This window comes from Uranotaenia lowii, chromosome 3 (assembly GCF_029784155.1).
Source record: "Uranotaenia lowii strain MFRU-FL chromosome 3, ASM2978415v1, whole genome shotgun sequence".
In the NCBI taxonomy this organism is placed as follows: Eukaryota; Metazoa; Arthropoda; class Insecta; order Diptera; family Culicidae; genus Uranotaenia; species Uranotaenia lowii.
This window is the reverse complement of record NC_073693.1, coordinates 21,301,177-21,319,940: the sequence shown is the minus strand read 5'-3', so window position 1 is coordinate 21,319,940 and position 18,764 is coordinate 21,301,177. Positions and strand designations below refer to the sequence as shown.

General features: G+C 31.4%; 1 non-coding gene across 1 annotated transcript; it reads right to left on the bottom strand.

Moving 5' to 3' along the window:
• Positions 1-372: 372 nt before the first annotated feature.
• Positions 373-506, bottom strand: Trnay-gua (transfer RNA tyrosine (anticodon GUA)). Its single transcript has 2 exons — positions 470-506; positions 373-408 (listed from the first exon to the last, which is right to left on the bottom strand). It is a non-coding gene; the product is annotated as a tRNA-Tyr (tRNA).
• Positions 507-18,764: the final 18,258 nt, after the last annotated feature.

Below are 18,764 nucleotides of genomic sequence, written 5' to 3'. Positions count from 1 at the left end.
ACCGAACGAAAGTGAGCTTCAATTTTTACACCGAGCCAGTCCCCGATTGAAGGGAGACCGTTTTTATTAAGCGATTAAAACCCACCCTCCTGATTCCTCCGGTGGTCGCCGGTGATGGTGACAATTATTGTTTTGATCTGGACTCCGTCATTCCGCCTCAAACACGTTTTTCCACCTCCTCACTTTGTCAATGCTTCGATTGCAGCCTAAGTGTTTCTTTATCGAGCTTCAACGAGGGTGAAATTTTTCCTGTGAGAATGCGATTCACTTCTCTAGGGAATCGACTCGAGAAATTTTCTCAGAAAATTCGTGTGAAAGAAAATTTTCTAACTGTTAAGTTGGACATCCAAAAATCACTTACAAAAAAATCCATCCTTCGAACCGGATTTGAACCAGTGACCTATGGATTACTACTACTCTTGATAAGTGATAGGTCAAATTCTAGTAGAATTTGTCCGCTTATCTGCTTCTACAGTCCACCGCTCTACCAACTGAGCTATCGAAGGTTGTTGGAAAGGCTATTTTCCGCTAGCATCGAGCGACGTCTGAGTGATTCACTAAAAAAAAATAAAATTTATAAGCAGTGGAAGACAAAAGCGATGATAGCGTCGGTGTTTATAAATAGTCTCACAGTTTACTGATAATACAATCGATATATTCCGTAGCATCTTCCCCACGTCGTTAAAAACAAGAAACCAACTAAATTCAGGAACACAGTTTTTTTTTAATTTATGACGCGTCATTTTCCAAAAGAAACAAGCTCTCACGCTCCATTTTCGATTTGCTTCGATATGCACTTGACATTCCCGACTGCCAATGATTTTTAAATTATGCTCGACAAATTTGCAACAAATCACTTCCAATGGGTTTGTCCACAGGAAATGAAACATGCCCATCTCGAAAAGTAGTTTTTTCGGGAACAAATCTGGTCCAATTTTGCACGGAACAAAATGCTGAACTTGAAACGAATGGAAAAAATATGTAACGAGCAAAATAAAAACAATTTCGAACTGGTCAGATTTTTGCTTCGAGAAAGAGCAGCTAATTGCATCGTTTTGAAAACTGCACCAACCTCGTGTGTCCCATAAATTAATTTAAGTTGATGTTGTTCAATTAATACACCATGGGATTGAGAAAAAACCGGCTCCAAGCCGAGATTGCTGCCAATATAATATATAGGCATACACTACATACAAACGTGAGAGAGGAAAAATGATGAAAATTAAAACTCAAAATGCTTCTTCATTGATTTTCTTTTCGAAACCATTTCTTAGGAACGAAATGGTGAAAGTTGGACATTTCCCCAACGAAATTAACGAAATTAAGGATATTCTCATGTTGTAATGACACAAAAACGGTTGTCGATTTGCTTTCATCCTTCAAAATATAGGTCTTAATTAGAGTTTTTTATTAACTGGAAACTTTAAATGGAAGATTTAATTTGTCATTTTAATTTGTGTCTTTTGTAATTTTTGTAATTTTTGTAATTTACGTAACTTTTGTAATTTTTGTAATTTTTGCAAATTTTGTAATTTTTGTTATTTTTTGCAATTTTTGCATTTTGTAATCTTTGTAATTTTTGTAATTTTTGAAATTTTATGTTTTTGTGATTTTTGTAATTTTTGTAATTTTTGTAATTTTTGTAATTTTTGTAATTTTTGTAATTTTTGTAATTTTTGTAATTTTTGTAATTTTTGTAATTTTTGTAATTTTTGTAATTTTTGTAATTTTTGTAATTTTTGTAATTTTTGTCATTTTTGTAATTTTTGTAATTTTTGCCATTTTTGTAATTATTGTAATTATTGTAATTTTTGTAATTTTTGTAATTTTTGTAATTTTTGTAATATTTGTAATTTTTGTAATTTTTGTAATTTTTGTAATTTTTGTAATTTTTGTAATTTTTGTAATTTTTGTAATTTTTGTAATTTTTGTAATTTTTGTAATTTTTTGTAATTTTTGAAATTTAAGTAATTTTTGAAATTTTTGGAATTTTTGTAATTTTTGTAATTTTTCACATTTTTGTTATTATTGTAATTTGTGTAATTTTTGTAATTTTTGTAATTTTTTGTTATTTTTATAATTTTTAGAATTTTTGTAATTTTTGTAATTTTCGTAATTTTTGTAATTTTTGTTATTTTTTGTCATTTTTGTTATTTTTGTAATTTTTGCAATTTTTGTAATTTTAGTACTTTTTGTAATTTTTGTAATTTTTGTAATTTTTGTAATTTTTGTAATTTTTGTAATTTTTGTAATTTTTGTAATTTTTGTAATTTTTGTAATTTTTGTAATTTTTGTAATTTTTGTAATTTTTGTAATTTTTGTAATTTTTGTAATTTTTGTAATTTTTGTAATTTATGTAATTTTTGTAATTTTTGTTATTTTTGTTATTTTCGTCATTTTGTAAATTTTTAGCTTTTGTAATTTTTAAAATTTTTGTTATTTTTGTTTTTTTTAAATGTTTTTTGTTTGTCATTTTTGTCATTTCTGTCATTTTTGTCATTTTTGTCATTTTGCAAATTTTGTCAATTTTGTCAATTTCGTCAATTTTGTCAATTTGGTAAATTTTGTCAATTTTGTCAATTTTGTCAATTTTGTCAATTTTGTCAATTTTGTCAATTTTGTCAATTTTGTCAATTTTGTCAATTTTGTCAATTTTGTCAATTTTGTCAATTTTGTCAATTTTGTCAATTTTGTCAATTTTGTCAATTTTGTCAATTTTGTTAATTTTGTCAATTTTGTCAATTTTGTCGATTTTGTCAATTTTGTCAATTTTGTCAATTTTGTCAATTTTGTCAATTTTGTCAATTTTGTCAATTTTGTCAATTTTGTCAATTTTGTCAATTTTGTCAATTTTGTCAATTTTGTCAATTTTGTCAATTTTGTCAATTTTGTCAATTTTGTCAATTTTGTCAATTTTGTCAATTTTGTCAATTTTGTCAATTTTGTCAATTTTGTCAATTTTGTCAATTTTGTCAATTTTGTCAATTTTGTCAATTTTGTCAATTTTGTCAATTTTGTCAATTTTGTCAATTTTGTCAATTTTGTCAATTTTGTCAATTTTGTCAATTTTGTCAATTTTGTCAATATTGTCAATTTTGTCAATTTTGTCAATTTTGTCAATTTTGTCAATTTTGTCAATTTTGTCAATTTTGTCAATTTTGTCAATTTTGTCAATTTTGTCAATTTTGTCAATTTTGTCAATTTTGTCAATTTTGTCAATTTTGTCAATTTTGTCAATTTTGTCAATTTTGTCAATTTTGTCAATTTTGTCAATTTTGTCAATTTTGTCAATTTTGTCAATTTTGTCAATTTTGTCAATTTTGTCAATTTTGTCAATTTTGTCAATTTTGTCATTTTGGTCAATTTTGTCAATTTTGTCAATTTTGTCAATTTTGTCAATTTTGTCAATTTTGTCAATTTTGTCAATTTTGTCAATTTTGTCAATTTTGTCAATTTTGTCAATTTTGTCAATTTTGTCAATTTTGTCAATTTTGTCAATTTTGTCAATTTTGTCAATTTTGTCAATTTTGTCAATTTTGTCAATTTTGTCAATTTTGTCAATTTTGTCAATTTTGTCAATTTTGTCAATTTTGTCAATTTTGTCAATTTTGTCAATTTTGTCAATTTTGTCAATTTTGTCAATTTTGTCAATTTTGTCAATTTTGTCAATTTTGTCAATTTTGTCAATTTTGTCAATTTTGTCAATTTTGTCAATTTTGTCAATTTTGTCAATTTTGTCAATTTTGTCAATTTTGTCAATTTTGTCAATTTTGTCAATTTTGTCAATTTTGTCAATTTTGTCAATTTTGTCAATTTTGTCAATTTTGTCAATTTTGTCAATTTTGTCAATTTTGTCAATTTTGTCAATTTTGTCAATTTTGTCAATTTTGTCGATTTTGTCAATTTTGTCAATTTTGTCAATTTTGTCAATTTTTCCAATTTTGTCAATTTTGTCAATTTTGTCAATTTTGTCAATTTTGTCAATTTTGTCAATTTTGTCAATTTTGTCAATTTTGTCAATTTTGTCAATTTTGTCAATTTTGTCAATTTTGTCAATTTTGTCAATTTTGTCAATTTTGTCAATTTTGTCAATTTTGTCAATTTTGTCAATTTTGTCAATTTTGTCAATTTTGTCAATTTTGTCAATTTTGTCAATTTTGTCAATTTTGTCAATTTTGTCAATTTTGTAAATTTTGTCAATTTTGTCAATTTTGTCAATTTTGTCAATTTTGTCAATTTTGTCAATTTTGTCAATTTTGTCAATGTTGTCAATTTTTGTCAATTTTGACAATTTTGTCAATTTTGTCAATTTTGTCAATTTTGTCAATTTTGTCAATTTTGTCAATTTTGTCAATTTTGTCAATTTTGTCAATTTTGTCAATTTTGTCAATTTTGTCAATTTTGTAAATTTTGTCAATTTTGTCAATTTTGTCAATTTTGTCAATTTTGCCAATTTTGTCAATTTTGTCAATTTTGTCAATTTTGTCATTTTGGTCATTTTGGTCATTTTTGTCATTTTTGTCATTTTTGTCATTTTTGTCATTTTTGTCATTTTTGTCATTTTTGTCATTTTTGTCATTTTTGTCATTTTTGTCATTTTTGTCATTTTTGTCATTTTTGACATTTTTGTCATTTTTGTCATTTTTGTCATTTTTTGTCATTTTTGTAATTTTTGTAATTTTTGTAATTTTTGTAATTTTTGAAATTTTTGTAATTTTTGTCGTTTTTGTCATTTTTGTCATTTTTGTTATTTTTGTCATTTTTGTCATTTTTGTCATTTTTGTCATTTTTGTCATTTTTGTCATTTTTGTCATTTTTGTCATTTTTGTCATTTTTGTCATTTTTGTCATTTTTGTCATTTTTGTCATTTTTGTCATTTTTCTCATTTTTCTCATTTTTCTCATTTTTCTCATTTTTGTCATTTTTGTCATTTTTGTCATTTTTGTCATTTTTGTCATTTTTGTCTTTTTTGTCATTTTTGTCATTTTTGTCATTTTTGTCATTTTTGTCATTTTTGTCATTTTTGTCATTTTTGTCATTTTTGTCATTTTTGTCATTTTTGTCATTTTTGTCATTTTTGTCATTTTTGTCATTTTTGTCATTTTTGTCATTTTTGTCATTTTTGTCATTTTTGTCATTTTTGTCATTTTTGTCATTTTTGTCATTTTTGTCATTTTTGTCATTTTTGTCATTTTTGTCATTTTTGACATTTTTGTCATTTTTGTCATTTTTGTCATTTTTGTCATTTTTTGTCATTTTTGTAATTTTTGTAATTTTTGTAATTTTTGTAATTTTTGTAATTTTTGTAATTTATGTCATTTTTGTAATTTTTGTAATTTTTGTCATTTTTGTCAGTTTTGTCATTTTTGTCATTTTTGTCATTTTTGTCATTTTTGTCATTTTGTAACTTTTGTAATTTTTGTAATATTTGTCATCTTTGTTAGTTTTGTAAATCAATTTTTATAATTTTTGTAATTTTTGTCATTTTTGTAATTTTTGAAATTTTGTAACTTTTGTCAATTTTTGTCATTTTTGGCATTTTTGTCATTTTTGTCAAATTGGTCAATTTGGTCAATTTTGTCAATTTGGTAAATTTTGTCAATTTGGTCAATTTTGTCAATTTTGTCAATTTTGTCAATTTTGTCAATTTTGTCAATTTTGTCAATTCGGTCAATTTTGTCAATTATGTCAATTTTGTCAATTTTGTCATTTTTTTCAATTTCGTCCTTTTTGTTATTTTGGTCATTTTTGTCAATTATGTCATTATTGTCAATTTTATGATTTTTTCATTTTTTTCAATTTTGTCAATTGAGTCATTTTTGTCAATCTGTTAAAATTTCGCATATTTCGTCAATTTTTTTTCGTTAGTCAATTTCTCTTTTTTTTTTGCGTTTTCGCATTTTTGTCAATTTTTTAAAACGTTTAAAATTTTTGTCATTTTTTCCATTTTTTTATAAAATATTTTTAAATATTTCAATACTGTTATTTTTCTTTTTTTGATAATTTTCTCAGTCTTTTTAATTTTGCCATTCTGGGGGCATTATTTTGTTCATTGAATATTTAATGTTTATTGTTAGGGGAACGTGAGCCTGCGTTATTGTCATTTTTCAGGGGGAGGGGGAGGGAATTAAATTCCCTTGTGATTATCAACAACGTTCATGCTCGTTTCGACATCGATTTGATTTGAAATGAAATTGTGGCTTCAAATCCTTGTTGGGGTTGGTTTTTTCGTTTGAGGTGATGCACGTGGGAAAATAATTCCATAAACAAACCATAATTACATTAACATGACAGGAGCAGCAGCATTCTTTTTTCTCCTTTCACTCGATCAAACCACTTGAATGCATAAACGAATGAACGGACGAGCAAAAAAACACAATTATGGATCGTCGTCACTCCATCTAAAGCACTAAAAGTTCGAACGAACGGCAGAAGGAAATTGTGAAATAAAACAAACATCATCACCACTCTCGGGAGTTCCTGGCCTGGAGTCTCATCGTTGAATAGAATCGAGAATCTGCCACGTGGCCGACCACACGTAGCAAGTTTCCTCTTCTAATTGCACTTTTGGCCATAATTTCATTTTCATATAAGTAGGACGGCGGCGTGTCGGTAGAAAATAGATACTCATCGAGAGTGTCCTCTGAGCTTAGTTTGTTGGGGGTGGGGCATGGATGCGAAGCCACTTGAAATCTTCACTCTTCCATGTCACGGACCGACAACGACGGTGAGGTTGATGATGGGACCTGGGAGTCCTGGAAAAATGGCACAAAACTTGGCTACACTTTCAATGGATTTAATAGAAAAATGACTGATGAGTGACGTCGGCGTTGTGCCTGGCGTACGTCCGTCCATAAATTGTTATCAAGATACAATTTCCCGGCGTCGTCCTGTCCTGTGGTTTTCCGGGAGGAAGCATTTTAGGACTCATCACGAAGCATAAACATTAGGCATTGTGCCACTTTGTTGGCGACTCAGTGCAATTGCACAATGCTGAATGAAGAAAAAAACGCACAAGTGGAACATGATTATTTGGGAAGTTGAAAGTAAAAAAAAATGGTCACACTTTGCGGATTAAAATTAGGACCTGAGTTGTTTGGGATGTTGAGTAGTTCAAATCCTATAAACACACAAAATAGAAATAGACCCTTTAAAAACGATAGCCCCAAACCAATAGTTATTTATGCAACAAGTTGCAAAAAGGGGATTTTTTTTAGCAAGAGTCGTTAATTTGTCAAACGAGGCTTACGTCGAAGTACTGAAAACATCGAGTTTTGCAACGAGTTGCTTTAAAATTTTATGCAAATTCGGAAAATTCCTATTGAAAATCTATTAATCAGCCTAAAAGAAGCACATCTCAACAAAGAAGCGTATTTGCCTGTAACTGAAAATTTCAGATAATTTCATCAGACATTTCCAAACAAACAAACAAACAAACAAACAAACAAACAAACAAACAAACAAACAAAAAACAAAAAAAAACAGGGACAAAAAGTAACACACAAGCGAACAAAGGTGAGGATGAATAGCCACTATAATAAAAATTAATTGAATTCAGATTGAAATGAGAAAAAACATAACACAAATTGAAAATAAAATCATAAATAAATTATAGGAAAGAAAGGTAAGATCTTCTTATATATAAAAATGGAGGCGTTTTCTTTGTAACACCATCACGTATGAATGGTCGGTCGGAATTAAGTGAATTTTGGTATCCGAGGGTTTTTCGGGCCAGGGATGGTTTGTATAATAGTTTCAAGAATCTCACTTTTTATGGAAGGGGGGCTCCTATACAAAATCAACTAGAAACGGGATAAAACTGGAACAACTTGAAGACGATTTTAACGAAAACTGATTCACGAGCACAAAGTAATTAAAGAACTGTAAACATTTTCCAACTATTTATCAAAGAACGGGTAAAACGAAGTTTACCGGGTCAGCTAGTAAAAGATAAATTAAAGATTTTTTTATAAGAATGAGGATAAGTATAAAAAATTTAAAATAATGGCAACACTGTTTACATCGGGAGAGCAGGGATGCCAGGTGTTGCGGCTAAAAAATCTGGGCAATTAAAAAAAAAAAACCTGGGTATGTCTGTGCAGAAGAAAGATCACAAATTTGTAAATTTGCTATCAAACAAAAATTTTGGTAATGAGTGTGAGTGGGGGGGGGGGGGGGGGGGGTAGGTTTTGTAGGTTTGTTTTAGTTCGGTTTTGTATTGTGGTTATTTTCGAGTTTAAAAGTATATAAAACACTGTTTGCTATCACTTACTATACCGATCTTATTTCAAAAATTAATTTTTATTTCGTGATTGGTGACATATCAGTGCATCTACGCGAGATATCTTCTATAATTTGTCACTTACGTATCATATCCGGTACATTAATATTGATTTAATCACTCAATTTTGAAAGTCTGTAAAATCTCGGCCTCTAATTAATTATGTTATAAAAATTATCTGTCCTTTAAAGATTGCATTATGTACTTTTTCTTATTTTATTATTGATGCAGCGTCACTTTAAAGCTTAAACGTGCAAAAATGAAAAAAAAAAAAATAGCTTTAAAAAGATTTAGCTGATAATTTTCGGGTGTTAAACTGATTGGCAAAAATCATGCCATCAATCCATAAATCATGCCATATCATATACAATTCTTCTGTAGAACTATTAATATCAATAAATGATTGTTAACTCAGTTTACTAAAATACCAGTAAAAGATTTTGGTTTCGTTAGTAATAATTGTTTTTTGGATTACTTTTTGTAATAAGAAGCTAAAACTGAACAGACTTGAACATTTCTATGGAATATTATGAACTAGATCTAAAGTTTTGCAAATTTGTGTTAGCATTTTCTCGAACTTCAAAAGTCTTTTTTATAGAAAAATTACTCGAAAATCAAACTTTTTTAATACCAAACTTGAAGAACAAGCATCATTGTTATAACATGCTTTCAAAGGGGAAAATTTCTAGCTGATTCTCGAGTTATCAAAGAAAAGTGTAAGTTTCCTTGTGAATCAAAAGATTTTTTCATTATTGTAACGTCCACCTTCTTTAAATATTCCTTGGGAAATAGCAACTTGAAAATGACAGAAAGCAAGAGTTTTGGGCAAAAGTGTCCTGATTTTCAAAAGACCGTCGTGATTTTTAAAAAACTCTCGCTTTATCCTGATTTTTGAAAATTTGTCACTAAAATCCTGAATTTTCCTGATTTTCATAAAAACATCTCAAATATAATCGAATTTATAGTAAAACTTTGAAAAAATCGAATAAATCTGTATTAAAATAGTTAAACCCACTTAAGAGATGATAATCTTCGGTTCAGATGATATTTAAATGGTGTGTTTCGATATGAACTGCAGGCCAGCCAATATACTGCTTACTGGTATTGCATAAATCAAGGCGTTTTCAGCTCCTGTGTTTCGCCTTTATTTAAGTAATCTAAGCACAGCTACTTGTGATATCCATGAATCAAGAGGTGTCCTGAAAAATCCTGATTTTTTGCTTTGCATTGTCCTGATTTTTTACGAAACCACCTGGCACCCCTGGTTTTGAGTGAAATGTAGAAAATAAGGCAGTTAACAAACCATTTTTTTGAGAGACGTATCGCGTTGATGCCTCGTGTTCAAAAAATTCAGAGAAAATTGCGGAAGTTTCGGTCGGTCTCGACATTCGATAGTGGTTGTAGTGTCGAAAAGTTTACTTTTCAGCACTGAAGTGCATAAAATGAGTTATAAAGGTATTCTCAGAAAGAATCAGACACAATAAATGGTCTCCGCAGTTCTATGACAACTGAATTATTACAGAAATACGATAAAAATACAAAAAATATATGACAAAACATGACAGAATTTAAAATGTAACAAGAATTGGCAAGAAAAACATAGAAAATTGACAAAAAATGACAAAATATGAAAACAATGAAACAAAAAAAAATAAATAATGGAAATAAAACAAAAATATGAATGATCTGATGAAAATATATATAAAAAAAAATTATTGAGAATGACGAAAATGTGACTTTGTTGCCATAAAACCAAAAATAAAAAAAAATGACCAAAGATGCGAAAAAAATGATAATGTGTGAAATTTTTTTTTTAAATATATCCGAAAAAGTGACAAAAATATGACAGAAAAGTTACAAGAACATTACAAAAACATTGCTAAAATTAAATAAAAATGTGACATAATAAGTCAAATACATTACCGCTAGGTTGGCAGAAAAATTGGTCATGTTGAATTTCACCGACCGATCATATACATTTTGTAGACTGGCCCAAAAAACTGACCTGTACAAAATTTCAGCTCAATCAGACTTGATTTAGAGGTGCCTCAAAGCGTTAAAAGTTTCGGTTTGAAATACCGTAAAAATATTCAAATACCATCAAAGGGGGGACCAAAGGAAGTTGGAAAATTTTTAATTTTGTTGATAAATGAATTAAAAATGCATGAAATGTCGAGAGCCGGTGTTATCTTAATTCTTTTTTTCAGATTTCCAGAAATCCAATTTTGGAATTTTTTTCCGAGATTACACCAGATCTCGACGTAACATGCATTTTTAAGTCATTTGGCATAAAAATAAAAAATTGGTTTTTCCGATTTCCTTTTGTCCCCCCCTTTGGTGATTTTTTGAGGGGACAAAAACCGAAAATTTGAACGCTTTGAGGCACCTCTAAATCAAGTCCGATTGAGCTAAAATTTGGCAAAGGTTAGTTTTCTCATGGGCCAATCTCTAAAATGTATACGTTCGGTTTTCAAAATTCCACCTTGAATTTTTTTCCCATACATCCAATGACACCCTAATTACACAATATGATGTGATATGATGTGACGAAGAAGTGATCAAAACATGTTCCAAAAATATGACCAAAATGTGAAACAATTGTTTCAAATTATGACACAAATAGAACAACACGACAATATTTTAAAAAAATGACTAATTTATTACAGGATATAACACAGAAATACACAAAAAGTGTTACTTGAGTTTGACAAATGTGACAAAAATATGGCAAATTTATGACAAAAATATGAAAAACTATAACGAAAATGTGACAAAGATATGACATCGATATGACAGAAATGAGATAAAAAACTAACAAAATTGAAAAATACAAAAACAAATAATCTAAATTAACAAAAATAATAAAATTGTTTAAAGTGATTAAAAAAACCCAAAATTAATTTAACTTAAATCTCTCAAATTGACAAAATAAATAAATTGGCAAAATGAAGGTACAATATTGAGTATACTGATAAAAAATGGTTAAATTGATAGAATGTGATATTAAAAAAAATATGAAATTATCAAAATTGAAACACAAATTTTAAAAAAATGCTAAAATGACAAAATCTACTCAAATGATAAGAACGAATAAATTGATAAAATTGACAAAATAGGCAGAAATACCAGAAATGACAAACATAGCAAAAACGAAAAATTGACAACATTGACAAAAATGACAAAATTGTTCTAGTATGTGTTGTCAGCCTACTTGGTTGAATAATTCAACTGAATCAAAGCAATCGAAAGATTTCCTTTAAATTAACAACGGTATACCGTGGTTGAATTAAAAGGAATCTTTCGATTGCTTTGATCCAAAAAAAATGATAAAAATGACAAGAAATACAATCGTAACAAAAAAGATAAAAATGACTTAATCTACAAAATTGAGAAAATGACAAAATTTACAAAAATAAGAAAATGGCAACATTGCATGATTTTGAAAATATTAGGTACATGATTTAAGTTATTTACAAAATTGACCAAAACTACAAAAAAAGGTATTTTGTGTGATCCGCCAACTTTGAAATAAGGCTTTCCACGATCCGATTTATGAAATCAGAACTTGAATAATGAATCACGAATTCTTTATTTAAAAAAAAGGTATTGAACCGCGAGCTGTTTTTCTTCCCAAGATTCCAATTAATTCTACGTTTGATTTTTTAATTCTGATTCCTAATTACCAACTTATCACCAACCTATGGCGTTTGTCAATAAAATGATGAGTATAATTACAGTCCTAAAATTTTAAATTCATTCAAATGATGCCTTCCAAAACCTGTTGGATGACTTCTCGAAGTCGAAAGTATTAAGTCGATTAGAGTGCGACTCATCATCATTGTCGAATTACCCCATGGCGAGGTTCTGGAAGTTTGTTTTTTCTTCCATTTATGCTTACCTCAAATATCCAGAAGTCCTTCCATAAGCTGATTCCGGACTCCGGGGGACGCTGATGGACCAGCAGGAGCCTGAAGCAGGACGCATACCATTATAAGCCTGGTTCAGCTCAAAGCGTGTCCAGATCCAGAACATGGTGGGGATGCCGAATGCGTCGATAAGTATCGTGGGAAACAGAAAGTCCCAGATCATCATCAACATCCCATTCCAGGTTTAGCGAGCAAGCCAGCGCAAAAGTTTTGCAGCAACTTGTTGTTGTTGTTGTTCTTACTGTTTTGGTTGCTGTTGCTGAGGTTTTGTTTTTGTTGCTTGCTGCTGCCTTCTCCAAATCTTTATTCTACCGATATCAGCCAGCAGCGAGACACACCGGTTCTCGGGATGCGGATTTTCCATTACGTCACTTGATCTGATGGTAGGTAGCTTGCCAGCAGGAAAAAAAAACTTGAGGTACCCAACCGAAGGTACAAAAGAAGTTTTTGAAGTACGAGTCCCAGAACTTGCAACTTTGTTTCCACGACGATTCCTGTCCAGGTTGAATGATCGTGGGCCAGGGGAAGAGGGCCAGGAGAAGCAACCCGGGTTCCCTCTCGGGGTTTTAATGTTCCTTTATAAGTCCCCTCCTGGTTGTATCCTCCTCACAGCGGGAGGAAAGTGTGCGGGAAGTGCGACGGAGGACGATTATACCCACTTGTTTCTCAAATGCACCTCGTGCCCCGAATGATGTGGGTTAGCGGGAGCGAGAAGGAAAGAGAACAATCTTCCCTCCTTGTCGCAATTTTCTCACAGTAGTTTTTCTGTTTTGTGCCGTGCCAACAACAATGGGATAAGGCCATGGTATGGGAAGGAAAATTATTGATGCATTTCTCAGGATGGGAATATGACGTTGTGCAGCTGGCGCTTCCTCTTCGAGAGGGTGCCGTGAACCTGACCATGGATATCGTGGATATGATGTGCTGGTGCAGGGGAAATCGGTTCATCCGTTCATTCGAATGAACCTTTTAACGAGGATTGATCGGATTGATGATAAATAAACAGCAGTGGTTTCCATGACATTATGTATATCATTAAAACTGAATCACAGGTTAAGATAGTGCCTATCAACTATCGGATTCCGAGAACAACACTGTAGCGACTCGTCTTAGACCATTTTTCTTCGTTGTTTTAATACATGTTACTATACTTTCGACATCGACAGGAAAACGCAACAGGTTACTGCCGAATTAAAATTTCTTCTTAACACCCAGCGCACTACTATCTTTAGACATAGAAGGACACCATGGATCACATTTGAAAACAAGCGATCAATTGCAGTTGGGGACCTCGCATGTTCCCTCTATGTAAGGAATCCAAACAGATTCAAAGGAGACGTCCAGTGGGTGGAATATACCAGAGAACAGTAGAGTGAACTCCTTTATCTCAAATGCTAAAGAAAAGATATGCAGAGCGCATAGTACATGGAAAATAACAGGTAGGCCATTGTGCTTAACCTCACTTCAAAGCTCCGTGTATGTACACAGCATGCTTGTATACCAACATAAATAGTTATGAAAATTTGGCAGTTTTATATAGATTAGGCTTACCATATCCCTCAACGCCAAAAAGAGTACGATGAAATCAAAATATTTAGGAGAAACGGGAGAAACCAGGAAATTCAAGGCAAATTAGTGACAATTAGTAGTTAGTTATGTGATTAACCTAGCAATCATGTCTCCAAAAAAATACTTCTACAAATTGAAAGTTATCGTTTTAAGCTTCTATTCATTTTCTTGCAGATTTTTAGTAAAAAGTCAAAGGGTCGTTGGATTATTCGAAGAGATAGAGATCAAAACATCGCAAACAGGATAAAATGCTGCATTTCAAAATGAGTTCAAATTGTTGTTGTGCTCTCTGCCAGCTTTTTGAGCGCTTATTGCATATTCCAAGACGCGATTGCCTGCACAGTTTATTTTGAGGCCTGGGAGAAGCTTTTCTCAAAAATGGTTTATTATTTATAGGAAAGTACTGCTGATGGAAAAGAAAACTTGTTTTGAACGAAAAGATTATAATTTAATCGATTTGTGATGCTTTCCATTTTAATTCATCGTTTGGAAAACTCAACCAAGTAGAGAAACCTTAAGTACCGTGCCATGAATGCTTAAAGTGTTGCATTTCTTTAGACTTCTTGTAAATATAGGAACACCAATCTAAGAACTGGAAGAAATAAGTTCGTTTCACTGATAAAAAGTCTTTCAATAAAAAAAAGAGTACAAACTACTAGATTTCACAAAAAGAAGAGTACGGTCATTTCTCGATCGAAAAAGAGTACATGTACTCTTAAAAGAGTACGTATGGTAACCCTTATATAGAATGGAAATCAACATTATTTATTGCTCCGACGTTCGTCGTTTGATTCTTTTGAAAAGTGCGTAAGATTAATTTTCATCGCCGTCCCTCTTTGTTGTTGATATTTTCTTGTATTTATGGTTAAGATTTGATGAATGATCTAAAAAGCTTTTATTTAAATCGCACAAGAAAAAGACCACACAAGACAAAAATATCATAAAATTTTGATTTTGGATCATCAAAAAAGCTCATTGCACATTACTTTTAGCTGTGCCGAAAAGTTAAATATTGTTTGTTACATTAAAATGCATCAGTGCATATTTTTCTCATAATTTTAATGATTACCAATTTGTAGAAAAATTTGATTTTCTGAAAAATTCCATACATTTGCCAGTTTTTTTCCACAACTATTTTCCGGGGCCTCTTACCAATACGTTTAAAGAGAGCGGAATTGCCTACCTTGTATATTTCAAAGTACTATGTGCAGAGCGCTGCTTTTTGGTAATATCTCTCCCAAATAAATCTGGAGTAATTTGAAAAACGAACACACACATATAGGATCTCAGTGAAACTTCATGTTTCTTTGAAGAGATCTAATTTACTTAACTCTAAGGCGTACATCTTTCAAGGATATTATGGCTAGCATCTTACAAATGCTAAAACCACCAGTCCATAGAAAGAGTACTATGTGTGCCGTGATCGGGATTCGATCTCATGGACTCTGGCTTAGAAGACTGGAACGCTATCCTCTAGGCCACGGCCGGCGGCTGAATTTAAGAAGAGCCAACTTCGAAAAGGATGAAGGATTCGACATAGACTTGCTTAACGTGTTTTTCTATGACAGCCATCAAATTAACCGATCTGGCCCAACGCCAGCTCCTGATGTAATCACCGAACTGACGAGAACTCATACAAGGCGCTTCTCTTTCCACCAGATAACGACGATCGAAGTTTCAAATAAATTATTCGAAATCCAGTCAAACGCTATTGGCCATTTGCAGCTCAAAACGACTCTTAGAGGGCCTTGCGATCAGAATGGTGATGTTAAATATGGACACAAGTGTCAAAACGCGTAGTAGTTTAGACAATTTTTCAAAAATCGCAGTATTTATTCAGTTGGAATTGGAGGATGTGGTAAGAGAAAGTTTATTCTTGAATCGCCTATACTTTTAAAAACATGTTCAACATGATTTGGTTTCGCCAAATTTACTAAACTTTGTTTTTTTTGTGTTGTTTTTCTTCGCAGGATGCCGCTTTGACCATAAAAGGTTTGCTCAGACCATGGTCGGTGCACCGGCTGAAAAAAAGATGAGTTGACTTAGCACGAAATACTGAATAGGAATACTGGAAGACGATTCAGTACCTTTTCCGCACGAAGAACCTGCGCGATGGCAACGTCATCGCGCCAGAAAAACAGTCGTTGAATTCCATTCGATCATCGTTCTTGCGCGCCGTGAACTGGCCCACGTCCACCGGCCAGGACCATAAAGTGAGTTGAGCGACTCAGAAGTCGGCATAAGTCCAATATCCTTAAACTAACATCACTTTTTTTCCTCCTGCGCTAACGAATATTTCAGATGGCAGGGGTCAGAACTAAATTCGCGCTCATGCGGCCATAGGAAGAAACAGTACCATATAATTTAACATCCGGACCGATGGAGCTGATACCTAATACGTAGCTACATGCGGCCCACTTGGCCACCTTAAAAACATCAAGTAATTTTGAGCCATTAAGAGTTTAACAGTTTTCGCCTATATTTCCGTAAAATTGCTCATAAATGGACAAATATACCGTACATTGTTTTACTGTTACATTGTTCCAACTTCCGTGGAAATTGTCAGAATATATCTTTGTACTGATTTGTGGCTACGACCCTTTAGATTGTTTATAATAAGTATTTTTGCAGCCTGTCTATCCTCAACACCTAATTTTTTTCTTCTGTGATGGTCCCACAAGCGAATTTGGGTCCTTCCTCCACCCCATACACTTCTTTAGAAGTAGGAGAGACAGTTTATCCTATGGATAATTTTGTTTGCATTATTTTATCAAATTCTGTACGACTTTTTTGTCCAACTTCCGCGTATATCCATCACTGTACAACTTCATATCAGGTATTTCGCCAGATCTTCATCACTAGCATATGATCCTTTTTAGGATTAGTCATTATTTCAAATTGCCTGTTTAACGTGTTGAATTGCCAGTTTCTAAAAAGTGTTTATGTATGAACTGTCTTTGATATTCTACGGCAGGCTGTTCAACATTTTTAGACCGTTGTAGAAAACTGATCGTTTTGTCATTTCCTTTCTCGTATTCGGTAATCTGAAATCATGGGCTCTTCTCGTATTGTAGCTATGAATGTACATTAGGGTGGCCCAAAACTGCCTTATGTCTGGAATTCTGGGGGCTCAATCTCCAAATGGTAGCTTAAGGTGTAAGAAACAAACTTTTATATGGCAATAACTCAGAAAAATGATGTTTAGAGGTCGCACTGGGTCGATTTTTGAAAAAAAGTCCTTTTTTGTTAAATTACATAATAAGAAATTTTTGATTCAGAAATATTACACTAAACATATAAGTTTTATATTTTTTAAATTTTGTTTAGGTTACAAATTTTATGTAAAAAATAAAAAAAATTCAAATGTTGTATCACAGGTTTTTTAAGCATGGTTTTTTTCCAATATTTTTTTTATTTTATCGATGAATTTTTACTTAAATCGTCCAGAAAGTGTACCTTACGTTATGCTTTTTAAAAACCAAGACCACCAAAAGCTGCGCATTTTTGTGTACAACAAATTTGCTGAAGAAAGTATGTTATTTATTTAAACATTGAAAAAGTTATTGATGATGTACTGCTAGGCAACCTTTATGAAGAAAAAATCTATTACGGAGTTAATAAACCAACCATCAGCGGTTCGACAACACATGGACTTCCTACTGGAAAATTCTTCCGGCGCTTGGTGTTTTTAGGTCTAAGAAACCGTCACTATGGCTACCGGTTGATAGAAAGGTTTTTGTTAGGTAGCGCAGGCAAAGATTTGATGAGTCGTTAGTCATTGTCGTAAAATCTTTGATTATTTACCTATCTATATTATATTGGGTATCATCTTCGTTAACATCAAATATTATCAAGAATTTTTAGAACTTTCAAAAGATTATTTCTCGATAGTTAAACACGGAGGTTGAGAATTTTTTTTTGAAGAAGCCAAAGTAAGATTGACGCCAAAATTGTAAGTCATTTCCCTTCTTTTAGTGTATTTAGTTTTTTAACAAATCTTGAGGTAAATTTTAAGCCCACAAAACGTGCAAAAAATACCAGTCATGCGGCTCAAGAAATTGAATGCTGATATGATCTGTGGAGTAGCTAGAAAAAACCTTCCTAGGAACCATTTGCCCACAGGGATGGATATTATAAGCTCGTATCGGTTCAACCATGAAAACCACATCACCGTTTTCTTTGGGAAACAGAGCCCAAATTTTGGGAGTCAAGAAGCGATTACAAAGCTGCTAAAATTAAATGCCTAAGTCTATCGGTCATTAATGATCCTGCAGAACGGGCCTTAGGAATAGCAGGAGAATATAATGAATTTGGATATTTTTTGACTATTATTGTCTACTTCCTTAATTTGACAATAATACTAGTTTTTATAAGTTTTCTTTCTCTTTTTACTATTATTGTCCAGTTTCCTTATAATAAATCTATAGTTTCCTGAATTTAGCAGAAACGTGTTTTTCTAAAAAACTGATTTTTAATCCATCAATAACTTTTTTAATGTTTAAATAAATAACATACTTTCTTCAGCAAATTTGTTGTACACAAAAATGCGCATCTTTTGGTGGTCTTGGTTTTCAAAAAGCATAACGTAAGGTACACTTTCTGGACGATTTATCGATAAAATAAAAAAATATATTGGAAAAAAACCATGCTTAAAAAACCTGTGATACATAATTTGAATTTTTTTTATTTTTTACATAAAGTTTGTAACCTAAAGAAAATTAAAAAAATATAAAACTTATATGTTTAGTGTAATATTTCTGAATCAAAAATTTCTTATTACGTAATTTAACAAAAAAGGACTTTTTTTCAAAAATCGACCCAGTGCGACCTCTAAACATCATTTTTCTGAGTTATCGCCATATAAATTTTGTTTCTTACACCTTAAGCTACCATTTGGAGCTTGAGCCCCCAGAATTCCAGACATAAGGCAATTTTGGGCCACCCTAATGTACATCTTTGCCGTACTGCAGACCGTCCATTAAGTAAGC